Source organism: Rhinatrema bivittatum, chromosome 4 (genome assembly GCF_901001135.1).
Source record: "Rhinatrema bivittatum chromosome 4, aRhiBiv1.1, whole genome shotgun sequence".
NCBI lineage: Eukaryota > Metazoa > Chordata > Amphibia > Gymnophiona > Rhinatrematidae > Rhinatrema > Rhinatrema bivittatum.
The window spans coordinates 406,090,154-406,104,780 of record NC_042618.1 but is presented as its reverse complement, the minus strand read 5'-3'; positions in this window follow the sequence as shown (position 1 = coordinate 406,104,780).

The following is a 14,627-nucleotide window of genomic DNA, read 5'->3' as shown; positions in this document are numbered from 1 at the left end:
GTATTGAACACTTGTGCACAATTGATGTGTGCACAAACAGAATAAAAAAATCAATCTTTTGTTAAATTGTTATTGCCCAGTATAATTATTTGCCGCACATTATTTTTTTGCTAATTGCCTATATGTGTGTGCTTTCTACTCCGCCCTCTCTGTGATTTTTAGAATCCCATGTACTCATGTACATGCTATTTTTATGTATGTATCTTTTGAAAATTTTCCTCATAGTTTTTAGACTAAAAGCATACACAGAATTGAAAACTCTGCCCCCAACTCCACCCCTGGGAATGCCTCTGCACAGTCTGGGAAAACTTACACGTAAACACAACATGCACATGTAAGTCTACTCACACATTGGGTGGGAAATTTTATAAATCCCTATTTCTGTGCATAGAACAGTGCTTTACATGTGGAAGTGCATTTGAAAATTACCTCCTCAGTATCTGTCAATGTGCCCTGCACTGTGTACCAATCTCCTAGAGATTTGGGCTTGTCTTAGACGACAGTGGTACTTCGTCTCGCTGTTCAATCTATGTATTATTTTATAATAATGGCACCACTCAATTGCTGTTTTTTGTACTGTTTTATTGCATCACAATAAAAACATTTAATTGGAAAAAAAAAATAAACAATATTTTGCATAAGAATAGAATTTGGAATGACAACCTAACCTGCTTGAAGGTAAAACTGCATAGAAGAAATAAATACATATCACTGAAAGGGTAAAAATTATGTTCAGGTTAGCTAGGAACCAGATAAAAACAAAATTTAAGAGACCAGGGTAGCGCAGAATGCCTTGGAAAAAATCTGATTTTACCACTTAAACTATGAAATAATCTACAATTAATTTGTTCTTTCAGTGATAACACACTTAGGTTACAGAGATGGCTTTGCACAATAGAAATGGAGCAGAAATATCTATACACAAGGCGACAACAATGAGAATTCTGTTACAAGATAAGAAACAAAAATGATGGATAGTGCAACAAACTAATAGATATCATTGAGAAGGTCAAGTGAAACTGTAGCAATAGACCGGACAAGCTGGCAGAGGACAGATAATGTGCACAGCCACCATACCAGCATGCATCCCAAACATGGTGAGTACTATCAAAGTCAGACAGAAGACTGAGACACAAAGCTAAAGCACATCCTGTACTATGAATTCTGAAAGCACTGAGGAGAAGACAGACAATACTTAAGGAAATGTTTATATTGCAAATCCCAAATAAGACATTTATTTTATTGCAATTAAACTACTACTTCAAGAGACAGAAAAATAACTTTGACCTTTTTTAGGTTTTGCATACAAAAGCCAAGGGTTATCAGCACACACTCCTAAAACCTACTGGGAGAAATAAATAATATTAATGTGTCAGAGGCTGGATGACAGATATAGCAGACACTTAGAATCGTATTATCACGCCAATGTTCTAACGAGAAGATCAAGGATATCTTGCAAAACTATGAGTGCCAGGGCACTCACTTTACTCAGATTAGGTGTGCCATGTCTGTTAAGTAGTCCATCTCTCTTCCTCGCCCTCCCCTTTTGGTCACTATCTTTTGGAACCAGCTGTCTTGTATTCACTCAAGAAGCTCCTTGTATTATGGCTGTTCTTCTTCCTGGACAATTTTCCCTCCTTCCATTTCAATTTTTTATTTTTAACTCCTCTCAAGATAAAAAGGATCATGGGAAGACCCAGCTTCCCTGCTGTCATGTAAAGAGATACTGTTGCTATAATCCAGTGGTTCTCGCAATCCTGTCCTGAAAGCACAACTAACCAGTCTGATTTTCAGGCTATCCATAACAAATATGCATATGATACATTTGCATACATTGGAGGGTCAGTATATGCAAATCTGTCTCATGCATATTCATTATGAGTAGTTTGAAAACCAGACTGGTTAGGTGTGCCTCCAGGACATACTTGAGAGCCACTCCACAATATTAGGTTTTAGAAAAAGTGGATTGCACTGATTTTTTATCTCTCTGTGTGTGTATGTTTAAATGGGAGGGACACTATAAAAATAGCTGCTTCTGTGGTACAATATTCTGCATTATTATTATTAAAAAACATTTCTCTATGAGAATTTAAAAAAAAATTCCACTTTAAACAAACTCCTTTGTAAGAATACTTTTTATTCCTTGACCATACGTGTACGAAAAGAGCATTTTATATTCCATTTGGTTTGGTGCCATCTAGAAAAAAATATTTTTCTTTTGGAGCCGTGATTAGCCTCCTGGATAGTGTAAAAAAAAAAAAAGTGCAAGGAATTACTAAATGATTGACAAGTAAATGCATCTACACTGCATTTCGAGCACAATTTCAAGGTAAAGCAGTTTTAGTATGTAATAGCGTTTAAAGGGCTTTGGTTGAAACAGTCGGAGCAAATTAAACTTGCTGCAATTTTGGAACCCTGCATGTTTTGGAGTAAGAACAAAATTTGCCACCCTGTTGGGCTCTATTCTAATCTCGCTGAACTCTTTCAGACACTTATAATTATGCTCCAACTAGTTCATTTACCTTCATTTAAAACTTAAAAAGACAAGCTTTACTGGAGCCGCTCTGTTTGTATTAACTCATCAGAACCAGTGGGTTTTCAGTTTGTTTAGAATGGAGAACATTTTTGGCAAAGAACCTTATGTACTAATAATTAACAAAAGGAAATCATCAGAAGTTGGCTCACACAGAGAACTGTAGGGAGCAGTTCTTTAAAAACATACATATTGGAAGAGTGTGTTAAAGGCGTTTAGAAACATGGGGACAGATTTAACATTTTTCCCTTTTTTCCTTCTTTTATCCCCCCTTCCCCCACCTGAATTGATGTTCCCAGGCAACCCAAGGAACCCTTGCCAACCTTAAGGCAATCCCTCATTCTACACTTTGGGGGTAATTGTCAGACTGGCCACATAAGTGCAAAGTCTCCAGATAGTTTTTACTTGTGGACCTTGCACTAATTTTCAAAGTGAAAGTAGGTGCATACATTCATTTAGAAAATTAGCACAGGAAAACCACCCACGCACATTTGCACTTGCTAATTTGTGCCATTAGTTTTTCTGAGAAAAATTCTGCACATACTCTATTACGGAGAAAAAGTTTTAAGATGGAGTCTCTGCTGGAAAAACAAAAGCTTTCAAATGTGTTTCCCGATACTCCACTTGTTCATCCATAGATGTTTCAAGAAATGCGGTAAGATCTGTACCAATATTCAAAGGCATATTAGCCGGAGGTGTCTGGTTTTCATTTATTTTAGATACGAAGTAAATATTTGATATTGGAGGCATAGCTTCTACTGAAACTTGAAGATTCTCCGTCATATATTTTTTAAATTGATCTCTCACAGAAACTAATCTCACATGGGGAAAGTTTAATACTCTGAGATTCAAGTATCTCAGAGTATTTTCCATATTTTCTATTTTCCTAGAGGTAACTACATCACATTGCAGCAATTTTGTTTGCACTTCTTGTATTGCTGTAACTTTTGAGTCCAAATCTTTAATCTTGAATTCATGTTGGTTTAGAACAGGCTCTATCTGCTGAATACTTTTCTGTGAGTTTGTTAATGCCAGAGTCAAAGATGCAATCGATTTTTCCAATAGAACTAAAGTGTTCCACACAGTTTCTAGTGTTATTTCCTGAGGTCTAATCAAATTCGAATTGAGGTTTGTGCTTACCCCGCTTCCACGACAAATCTCTGAAATCCTCATGGTTTCATTTGTCGGGTCCTCTCCCCCCATTTGGATGGTAATAAAGGCGTTGGGGCCTGGTTTGGCCTGCTTCTCCATGGCAGCCCTCCCCTCTTGTTGTTCCTCCAGGGCCGTTGCGCCTCCAACAGCACACACAGCAATCAAACCGGATTCAGCCACCGCTGCCGGTTCTTCCTCGGTCATCATCTGCCGTGGGATCCAGGCCTGTTCCCGGTTGGTGCTACGGGTTGGGGGGGGGGGGGGGGTGTCTCGGGTGCCCCGGGGCTTAGAGATGTTTGCACGTCCAGGGGCAACGTAGTGTGCTCTTCACCCTGCGTCCCAGTGGACCTCCCTCCTGGGGTTGACACGCTAGCCGGAGCGAAAAAGCCCTCGATAGTCGGCTGGGAAGGTATAGATAAGGCTGGCGCCGTGGTTTCCAGCTTAATCCTTCCTTTCCTCTTTGTATGAGGCATGAATGTTTAAGGCAAAGCACAAAATCTCGAGGAGCTAATCCTGCTGCGACCTCTGCTTAGAGCGCCATCTTGGATCTCCCCACGCAAGCATTTTATAAAATAGCCTGACCGCACAATTTTAACTGGGTGCGTGCCTGTATACACAAATGCCGTTTCTACCGTGTAAGTGGGGGATTTTATAAGACATTCATGGTTGACGCCATTGCCAGTTTTACTAGTTCACCCAGTTAAGGGAAAGGACTTCCAAACCCTCTTAGTTTAATACCCTTTCTTCCCCCTGTTAGACCCGACCCTTAAAACCCCATTGATCTGTCTAGATGTTTTGTTTTATAAGTTACACGTCATCCATAGCAGAAGCAAAGTTACCTAGCTGGAGACCCCAGCGTACGCCAATGCGCATAAGTATTTATGCATTAATTTCACGTTTAAATTCAGAAATTCCCAGACCACATCCATGCCCCGCCCCTTTTTTGAACTTTTTATTTGTGTGTGCAGCGGCAAGTACGCGCTTATCCGGGCGGCTTTTAAAATCCACTCAGTGTGCGCTGGCCCAACATTTTCACTCATCCTCTAATTTCATAAGAACATGCCATACTAGGTCAGACCAAGGGTCCATCAAGCCCAGCATCCTGTCTCCAACAATGGCCAATCCAAGTCACATGTACCTGGCAAGTATCTAAACACTAAGTCTATCCCAAGCATGTGTTAGGCTTTTAAAATTCACCTTAATGTTTCCTGTTAGGATTTTATTAATTTCTGAGAGTATGGGGCAAGACGACTGGTGTTCCCTTTGGTTTAAAGCCGCCTGTCTTTTCGGTTAATTAAGAGTGCTGCTAACTGCATCCATTCCCAAGGTTTTGGTCATGTTACCCAAGTGCTAGGTAAGTCACAATGGAAAGTTTATGTAATTGAAAGTGAAGCGTATCCAAGTCAGGATAATTTGCTAGATAAGATTTGGTATTCTCCAAGAATCTCAAATCCACATTATTGCTATCGGGCAATCAATATTTTTACTGATTGAAGACATATGTTTATTGTTTTCCATTTATACTACATCAGTGAGTCATGTAGTGAAAAACAGTAAATCATGTTATTGTATCTATGGCAGCATTTATTGTAATTTGAACAGAAGCTTTCTAGCAGCAGGAATATTGTTCTTATACTTCTCTCTGCAGCAGAACTGGGACTCTCGCCTGTATTATTCTCAGGCCTCAGTACAATTTGTCTGCTGGCCTTGAGTTTTCAGACACTGATGGAAGAATCAATGCCTTTTATTTGCATAACAATTGTTCTCTCTCATGTCTTTTTTTTTTGTTTGTTTTATAACAGTGTTAGATTGCTAGGGAAGATTTAGTAGAATATATATTTAAACAATGTGCTTTCTAGATTGCAGGAAACTGTATACTGAAAATAATCTATAGGGGAGTTCCATGCTAAAACTTCTAGGTGGCTTGCTATCCCAAATGAAAGTATGTAATTAGTCCATTAATACATTTTAGACTGAAGTGGATTGTGAGCCAGATTACATTGAAAATGGTTCTTTACTGCTGCTGCAAGCATCCATTTTGTATTAGAAGCAGCAGAGCAGTCAATGATGTAGGAATGACTTTGTCCCAAGTTGGAGGAGCTTTATTATAACATCTGTTCTGAGAAGTGGCAGAACAGGAGAACTTAAAAGATGGACTACCATGCATTTTTTTTTTGAGTCAATCCTGTAATTCCTTAGGAGGCTTTGGTTTTGGAAACAATATAAGAACATAAGAACATAAGAAATTGCCATGCTGGTCAGACCAAGCCCAGCATCCTGTTTCCAACAGAGGCCAAACCAGGCCTCAAGAACCTGGCAATTACCCAAACACCAAGAAGATCCCATGCTACTGATGCAATTAATAGCAGTGGCTATTCCCTTAGTAAGCTTGATTAATAGCAGTTAATGGACTTCTCCTCCAAGAACTTATCCAAATCTTTTTTGAACCCAGCTACACTAACTGCACTAACCACATCCTCTGGCAACAAATTCCAGAGCTTTATTGTGCGTTGAGTGATAAAGAATTTTCTCCGATTAGTCTTAAATGTGTTACTTGCTAACTTCATGGAATGCCCCCTAGTCTTTCTATTATTCGAAAGTGTAAATAACTGATTCACATCTACTTGTTCAAGACCTCTCATGATTTTAAAGACCTCTATCATATCCCCCTCAGCCGTCTCTTCTCCAAGCTGAACAGCCCTAACCTCTTCAGCCTTTCCTCATAGGGGAGCTGTTCCATCCTCTTTATCATTTTGGTTGCCCTTCTCTGTACCTTCTCCATCGCAACTATATCTTTTTTGAGATGCAGTGACCACAGTTGTACACAGTATTCAAGGTGCGGTCTCACCATGGAGCGATACAGAGGCATTATGACATCCACTGTTTTATTAACCATTCCCTTCCTAATAATTCCTAACATTCTGTTTGCTTTTTTGACTGCAGCAGCACACTGAGCCAATGATTTTAAAGTATTATCCACTATGATGCCTAGATCTTTTTCCATGTTGGGTAAGCTGGGCAGTGGGAGTTATCTGGATTAGTAACCCAGGTAACTTTACTCTCATAGTCATTAGAGCATAACTGGATATTCAATTCTATTGACTATACCCAGCTAAAGTCAAAGTTACCTGGATAACTTTAGGATACCCTTCCAGTGTGACTAGACTTAACCAGATAACTTGATCCAGAATGAGCTGAATATCAGCACTCGCTAGCTAAAGTTAAGCCCCACTCCCAGAATTTTTTATTTTTTTATTTTTTGAGGGGGTAATGAGTTAGCCAGATAAAATGTAAATGTCAAAGCCAAAGATTTGTTCTGCATAACTATTGAAGTCACCTGGACAAATCTTTCAAAGCTGGACCTTGATCTGTTTTTAGAGAAGCCGTCTTTTCTGAGTTAATATAGCACTGTGATAGTGGTAAATTGACTTTTAATGTTACTGCTAGTATGACATTTCACTAGCAGCATCACTGCAGTCCTCCTGCGGAGACCGCGGCAAGTGAGGTATTTGGCTGAAGTGCCATACCTGTTGAACGATGAGGTGGGTATCCAAAAGTAAGCTCACGGAGAACAAAATCCTCCCATGAAACATAAAGACAAAGGCCTGAGCAGTCTTGATTTTCAGTGTGAATGCACGCTGTGAAGGACGGGCTCTAGCAAGAGAGAAAGAGAAGAAGAGATGAAGGAAAATAAGGAAACAGATAAAGTCAAAGGAAAAACGAGAACAAGGAAGAACAAAGAAATAAAGGAAATTAATAATTCAAATAAAAGATTATTCAGATGCATATAAAGGTTGGGAAGATGTTTCATTTATTATCTTAAAAGAAAGCAAATACTTAAAATGTCAGTGATTTTAAATGAATAAAAACCCCCCAGACTTTTATGTGTTTACAATACAGACATACATATCTGCAAATCCCAAGATTGGTGCTGCAGAATTTTCTAACCTTTGCCATGTAATCTACCCTTGAGCTGCTGAATTAAACCATGGACCTTGATTAGGATGTTGTTCTATTGTTGCAATTGTGCTTTTTTTTTTTTTCTAAATGTCATTCCAACTCAGTAGTATAATATGTTTCAAACAAGTCACAAGAAATTAAACCAACAAAATTGATAACTCAGCACCCAGCTTTATTTCCAGTAAAGATGGATACAGCTTAGAAAACAACAAAACCCTGAATCCTTTTCTGTCTTGAATGTTTCGAAGGACGTACACAGTAACAAAGAAACATAGTAAATGATGGCAGATAAAAGACCAAAAATGGTCCATCCAGTCTGCCCAGTTGAGATTCATCCAATTTATGTAAATGCACATATAAAATCCCTTATGTAATGATCCTGTGGGTTCATTACCAGTAAGGCCCTAGTTATCTCCTTGAGCTAGGAAAGGCAGTACTAGTAAGTTAGAGGAAGTGCATTAAAATATAAGAACAGCTCTCCCCCTGAGGGAGAAGGGCAGTACAGCTTGAGTTTGGAGTTAGAGGAGTCAGGAGTTTAGCCTCCGCTGTTTTTGGGCTTACTTCTGGGACTCAGAGTCCCTGCCTGCAGTTCCTGGAGAAAAGGTCGGGAAGCTGCCATTCTTGACCCCTTGTTGGCTGTTTGGGTTTGCCTTCTAGGTTGTTTAATGGGAGTTTTCCATTTTTATTGGTAGGAAACCTTGCGAAATCCCTGGTTTTTGGCCAGGAGAGAGATTAAGGGGAAATCTTTCCCTTGGGGAGCAAGGATAGGGAAGACTCTGCCCCCGTCATCTTCAGTCCAAGGGTGATGGCCTGGTGATGATCCACTGCAAGTGGATTCCGGTGTTTGGACTCAGTTTTGGGGGAAAGACATTTTTGTGTTAGAAGACTTGGGAGGAAGATTTTGCCGCCCCCTTCCTTCCTTGAAGGGGAACATCGGTGTTCCTGGTTGGATCCTTTTTACAGCGAGGGATCCTGAGTGAGAGAAACATTCTGGAGAACTGTGAGTAAGATCATTTTGAGATCCCACTTGGAGTCTTCATTCTGGGGTAAGAGAGAATTTTGGACTCTGTACAAAGACTGTTTTACCATTTTTTTTTAGCCTGTTTTGGAGGGAGATTTTTTCTGCCCAAACAAGAATTCCCCTGCCCACTTGGGAACCTCCAAGCCCTGGAGGTTAAATGTTTCTCTTGCCCTGGTAGAGAGAGAGAGACGCTTCCACAGATAAAGAGGACAGATTATGAACTGTGAATGTCATCTGCTGAGTCTATTTCAGATGTGAACTGTGCCATTTTCCCATCAAAGAAGACATTCAGTAAAGATTTAATTTGGACTTTCACCCAGTTTCCTGTGTAATTACTGGTGCTCACATCCTCAAAGGAGAAAAAGAACTTACACCTCTCCCAGATAGAAAAAGACTGTTCACCCCTGCTACCCGGGGCCTTAGAGGACACACAAGCAGGCTCCTCCTCTCTCTCTCTCTCTCACACACCCATACAAGCAGGCTCTCTCTCTCTTTTACATGCACACACACAAAAGCAGGCTCCTCTCTCTCACATTCATTACACATAAGCAGGCTCTTTCTGTTTCTCTCTCTCATAGGTTCCTTCTCGCTCTCACACACACAAGCAAGTTCCTTATCTCACACATATACACACACACGCAGGTTCCTTCTCACATATACGCACAAGCAGGTTCCTTCTCACTTTCACACACACATACGCAAACAGGTTCCTTCTCACTTTCACACACACATACAGACTCAAGCAGGTTCCTTCTTGCTCACATATACAAGCAGGTTCCATCTCATTCTCACTCACACACATATACACATATAAGCAGGTTTCTTCTCACTCTCACATACAAGCAGGTTCCTTATCACTCTTACACACACAAGCAGATTCCTTCTCACATATACACCCAGACACATACAAGCAGGATCCTTCTCATTCTTACTCACACACACACAAAGATAAGCAGGATCCTTCTCTCTCTTTCTCTCTCTCACATACATTCCACACAAGCAGACTCTACTCTTTCTCTCTCACAGGCACACATAAGCAGACTCCTTTTCTTTCTCTCTCTCACAGGTTCCTTCTTGCTCTCACACACACAAGCAAGCTCCCCTCTCTCTCTCAGACATATACATACACACACAAGCAGGTTCCTTCTCACATACACAAGCAGGTTCCTTCTTACTCTCTCTCACACATACACAAGCAGGATCCTTCTCATTCTTATACACAAGCAAATTCCTTCTCTCTCTCACACACACACTTACACACAAGCAGGTTCCTTCTCACTCTTACACACACACCACACACACACACAGATACATACAAGCATGATCCTTCTCTCTCTCTCACATACATTCCACACAAGCAGGCTTTTCTCTCTCTTTCACACACACACACAAGCAGGCTCCTTTCTCTTTCTCTCTCTCACAGGTTCCTTCTCGCTCTCACACACACAAGCAAACTCCCCTCTCTCTCTCAGACATATACATACACACACAAGCAGGTTCCTTCTCACTTTTACACACACATACACATTCAAGCAGGTTACTTCTTACTCTCACACACACATACACACACAAGTAGGTTCCTTCTCACTCTCACACATAGCAGGATCCTTCTCATTTTTACACACAAGCAAGTTCCTTCTCTCTCTCACACACACACACACACAGATACATACAAGCAGGATCCTTCTCTCTCTCACACATACATTCCACACAAGCAGGCTCTTCTCTCTCTCACACATGCACACACAAGCAGGCTCCTTCTCTTTCTCTCTCACAGGTTCCTTCTTCCTCTCACACACTCAAGCAAGCTCCTTCTTTCTCTCTCACACACATATACACACAAGAAGGTTCCTTTCTCAAATACACACACAAGCAGGTTCTTTCTCATTCTTCTACACACACACACACACACACAAGCAGGATCCTTCTCATTCTTATTCACACACACACACACACACACACACACACATATATGAGCAGGTTTCCCTCACTCTCATACACACACACAAAAAAGCAGGTTCCTTCTCATACACACACAGCCTCATTTTTTCTTCAGCCACCACTCGCTGCTGCCAGCCTGGACTCTGAAAGCTGCTCACAGCTTCTCTTGTTTCTTGATTGGCTGCATCGGTCTGGGATCTGACAGTGGCCTGCAGCCTCTCATTTCCTTTTTTTGGCCATAGCTGGCCTGGGCGCAGATGGTGGCCCACAGTCTCTCATCTTCTTTGGCTGCTGCCGACCTGAGCTCTGATGGCAGCTCTCAGCCTCTCTTTCTTTTTCTTTTTTAGCCTCCACCAACCTGGGCTCCGATGGATGCCTGCAGCAATCTTTTTCTTCTTTGGCCGCCGCCAGCCTGGGCGGCGACAGCAGCTCTCAGCCTCTCATTTTCTTCTTTGACCACTGCCAGCCTGGTTTCCGATGGGGGCCTGCAGCCTCTCATTTTCTTCTTTGACCACTGCCAGCCTGGTTTCCGATGGGGGCCTGCAGCCTCTCATTTTCTTCTTTGGCCACTGCCAGCCTGGTTTCCGATGGTGGCCTGCATCCTCTCATTTTCTTCTTTGGCTGCCACTAGCCTGGTTTCCGATGGTGGCCTGCATCCTCTCATTTTCTTCTTTGGCCACTGCCAGCCTGGTTTCCGATGGGGGCCTGCAGCCTCTCATTTTCTTCTTTGACCACTGCCAGCCTGGTTTCCGATGGGGGCCTGCAGCCTCTCATTTTCTTCTTTGGCCACTGATGGCCTGGGTGCTGATAGTGGCCCGCAGCCTCTCGTTTTTTTTTATTTGGCTGTTGCCAGCCTGTGTTCCAACAGAACTCGCAGCCTCTCATTTATTTCATTCGTTACTGCTGTCCTGGGCTCTGGCAACAACCTGCAGCCTCTCTTCTCTAGTTTGGGCCCTAATGCCTTTGATAACGCAAAATGCATGTGATAAATAATGCATCGCGAGATGCATATGCAAATTTGAAAAATCTATTCAAGTGGGAGGAGTTTGGCTAGAGTAAATGAAAATGAGGGGTGCTTAATGTCGCATGTGATAATGCAACACACTCTATTGCAGGATTTAATGCTAACTACACCTTTTTTTCTAAAGTTATGCCTGTGATGGCTGTGTGTTAACAGCCGAAACATTCAGGCAGGGAGAGGAGGGGGAGAGAAGAGGGAGGGGAGGAGGGAGAGAGAGAGAGCCTCTGGGGAGGCATGCATATTAGTCAACTTTTTTATACGCCTGTTAGAGGGGGCATGCTGAACTCGGGGTGATGTTTTGGTGGTGTGCTAGGTTTTGGGGGGCAGTTTTACATGTACACTCAAAGATACGAACAGCACAATTACCATCAGTAAAGATTTTATGTGATTTAGAGTGATGAAACGTATATTTACATGTGTAAATGCACTTTACTCGTGTACATGGGCTTTTGAAAATTGCTACAATATATGTCATTGTTCATAGGATTTTCCCACGTTAACTGCACTTAATGCAGGTAAATAGCTTTTAAAAATTACTATGATACGTTACATTTACATGCATAACTCCTTTGAAAGTTCACCTATATGCGTGTAAGTTAACCTAGACAAGTTACACCCTTGATAGGGCAAGTGTAACTTTTTGTGGGTGAGTTTATGCACGTTTGTGCAAATTTTCAAAGTGAACTTATGCACATAAGTTCACTTTAAGGTAAAGTTTCAAATTAGCAGATGCATGTGCAAATAGCCCATATTCACGTAAATGCTACTTTATAAACCTCTCACATACATGCACCAGTAATAGTACGTGAATAAATTTGCTCTTATAAAAAAGGGGTGTTCTGGGGTGGCGCCAATATTTATGTTAATAATTTGCAATTTTATAACTTGTGAAAACCTGCATATACACCTGCTAATTATTTGATGTAAGTGAGAATAAAATTCTTTATAGCCAAATTCTGACTGGGGTCAGGCTTAACTGGGGAGAGTTCACACTGAAGTACCAGGAGGGTCTTGATGACCTAGAAATAGACTGGTAATATTGGTGGACTAATTTGGAAAAATGGTAATTTCCTACACGCTCACATGTTACAAAATGTGAAGACTTACATGCTTAAAAGCCAACAAGTGCTAAGGAAAATACACAAGTTAAATCTCCATGTATACATGATTAAAATTATCAGCACAAACACTCGCATAAAAGAGAGTTGCACCACTTATCCCGATGAGTGGTGGCTTTGCTACCAAATAGCTGGATAAGTCTCAAAAACTGCTACTTATCGGGCTAAGTAATATAGCCGGATAAGTGTTTAAATGCTCTTTATCCAGCTATGTTAGAGATACATGCTGCGTAACTTTCAGATATGCAAGCATGTTGGGTAGATTTAAGCATATTTTATATAGTATGTGCCCATTTGCGTGCAAGACATAAAATACATGAGCATGAGTGTGCATGCTTCTATGCATACGTATATGGGTGTGCACGCGCATATTTTAAAGTTATCCTCCCTGAAAATTCAGGGTAAAGCCTGCATATAACAGGCACTGTATAATTAATTTGTTGTGGAATATCTGGTGTTGACACTGAGGATTCAGAACAAGCAATCTAAAGCAGGATTGTAGGGCAATCTTAAAGTACCCCGCTTGTGGTTGAATAGTATTTGCTTTATGTTTCTAGATTCTCTAATATATTTTAATTTCACTAACTTAAGAATTATCCAAAGATGTTATCAAAGACGAACTGTCAAGGCCACAGAGATCCCTTCTTCTAATGTTTTTCTACTGTTAAGGTGAGAATATGAGCAAGGATATTTTGAAAGATATAACTGCAAAGGTCATGTGATGCAGTGAGCAAAGTGGGGTTGGACTCTGATTGTCATGTAGCCAAAGACAGACCAGCTCTTAGAATGATTAGGATTGGATAACATGTATGTGTCAGCTTCATTTGCAGTTCATTGGTTTTGGATTTAAGAGGCAAAATGACACCCCTTCAATCACTTAAAGTATTTGCTGATTGATAACCCCTGATGCAAAATTACACTCAAAACGTGGACACATGGGTTAAACCATGTGTCATTTTACTATGCAAATGAAAAATACCAAAATGTGTTTGTGATATGAAAGTTTGAGACCAATGATTAGAATTGTGCAACTAATACAAAGACTGAGATATTTGGTTCAATTTATGAGGGTTCTTCACAGATATTTTTATTGAATTTTTGGCTTTAAGGGATTAAAGTTATCGTGATCGAATTACAATTTGTTTTTAGATCTATTCTTTTGCACCAGGCACTGCACCCAATTTGTGTTACTGGGGCTTTAGGCTTAATAGAAGGATCTCAAATCATTTGACTGAACTTCTGCTGCCAACTGTGTATCCAGGTCAGATTGCCAAGTTATAAAATATTATTTCTGAAAATGCTAAAATAAAGAAATGTTTCATAAGAAGCACATTCTCCAGCACTGCCAAAGTTCTGTGCCAGGAGCTCATGCTGCTGCCTACCAATCTGGCCAACAGCCTAGCAAAACAGAGCAAGCCAACCATAAAGAAAGAAAATAATTTCCTAGCGCAGGCTAATTTTGTAACAAAGCATCCTAAAATTTCCCTGTTCCAGTGAAAACAGCTGAAAGACGAAGGCTAAAATGCAAATCCAAATTGAATGCATTTTTATTTATACATCTAAGGCGTTTGGTTAAAGGGCCAGGACTGGAATCCTTTCCCCTGGTTGTGTGAAAACAGCGAGCAGATGGTTAGCTAACTGAAAGTAACTTTAAAGATTACTCAAATAAAGATACATATATATAATCAGAATGTCAGTCATAATATGCCCTCAATCCTGCCAAATTTGTATTAAATCAAATCTACAAATTAAAGGATATTTTAATAATTAAGTAAAAGCACCTAATGAAATGATCTTTTATTAGTCCGAAAGGTTGGAAGGTGAATTAAGGCCGTTCTTATTTGGCTAATTAACAAGTCTTGCCATGAAGAGCTTAACTGC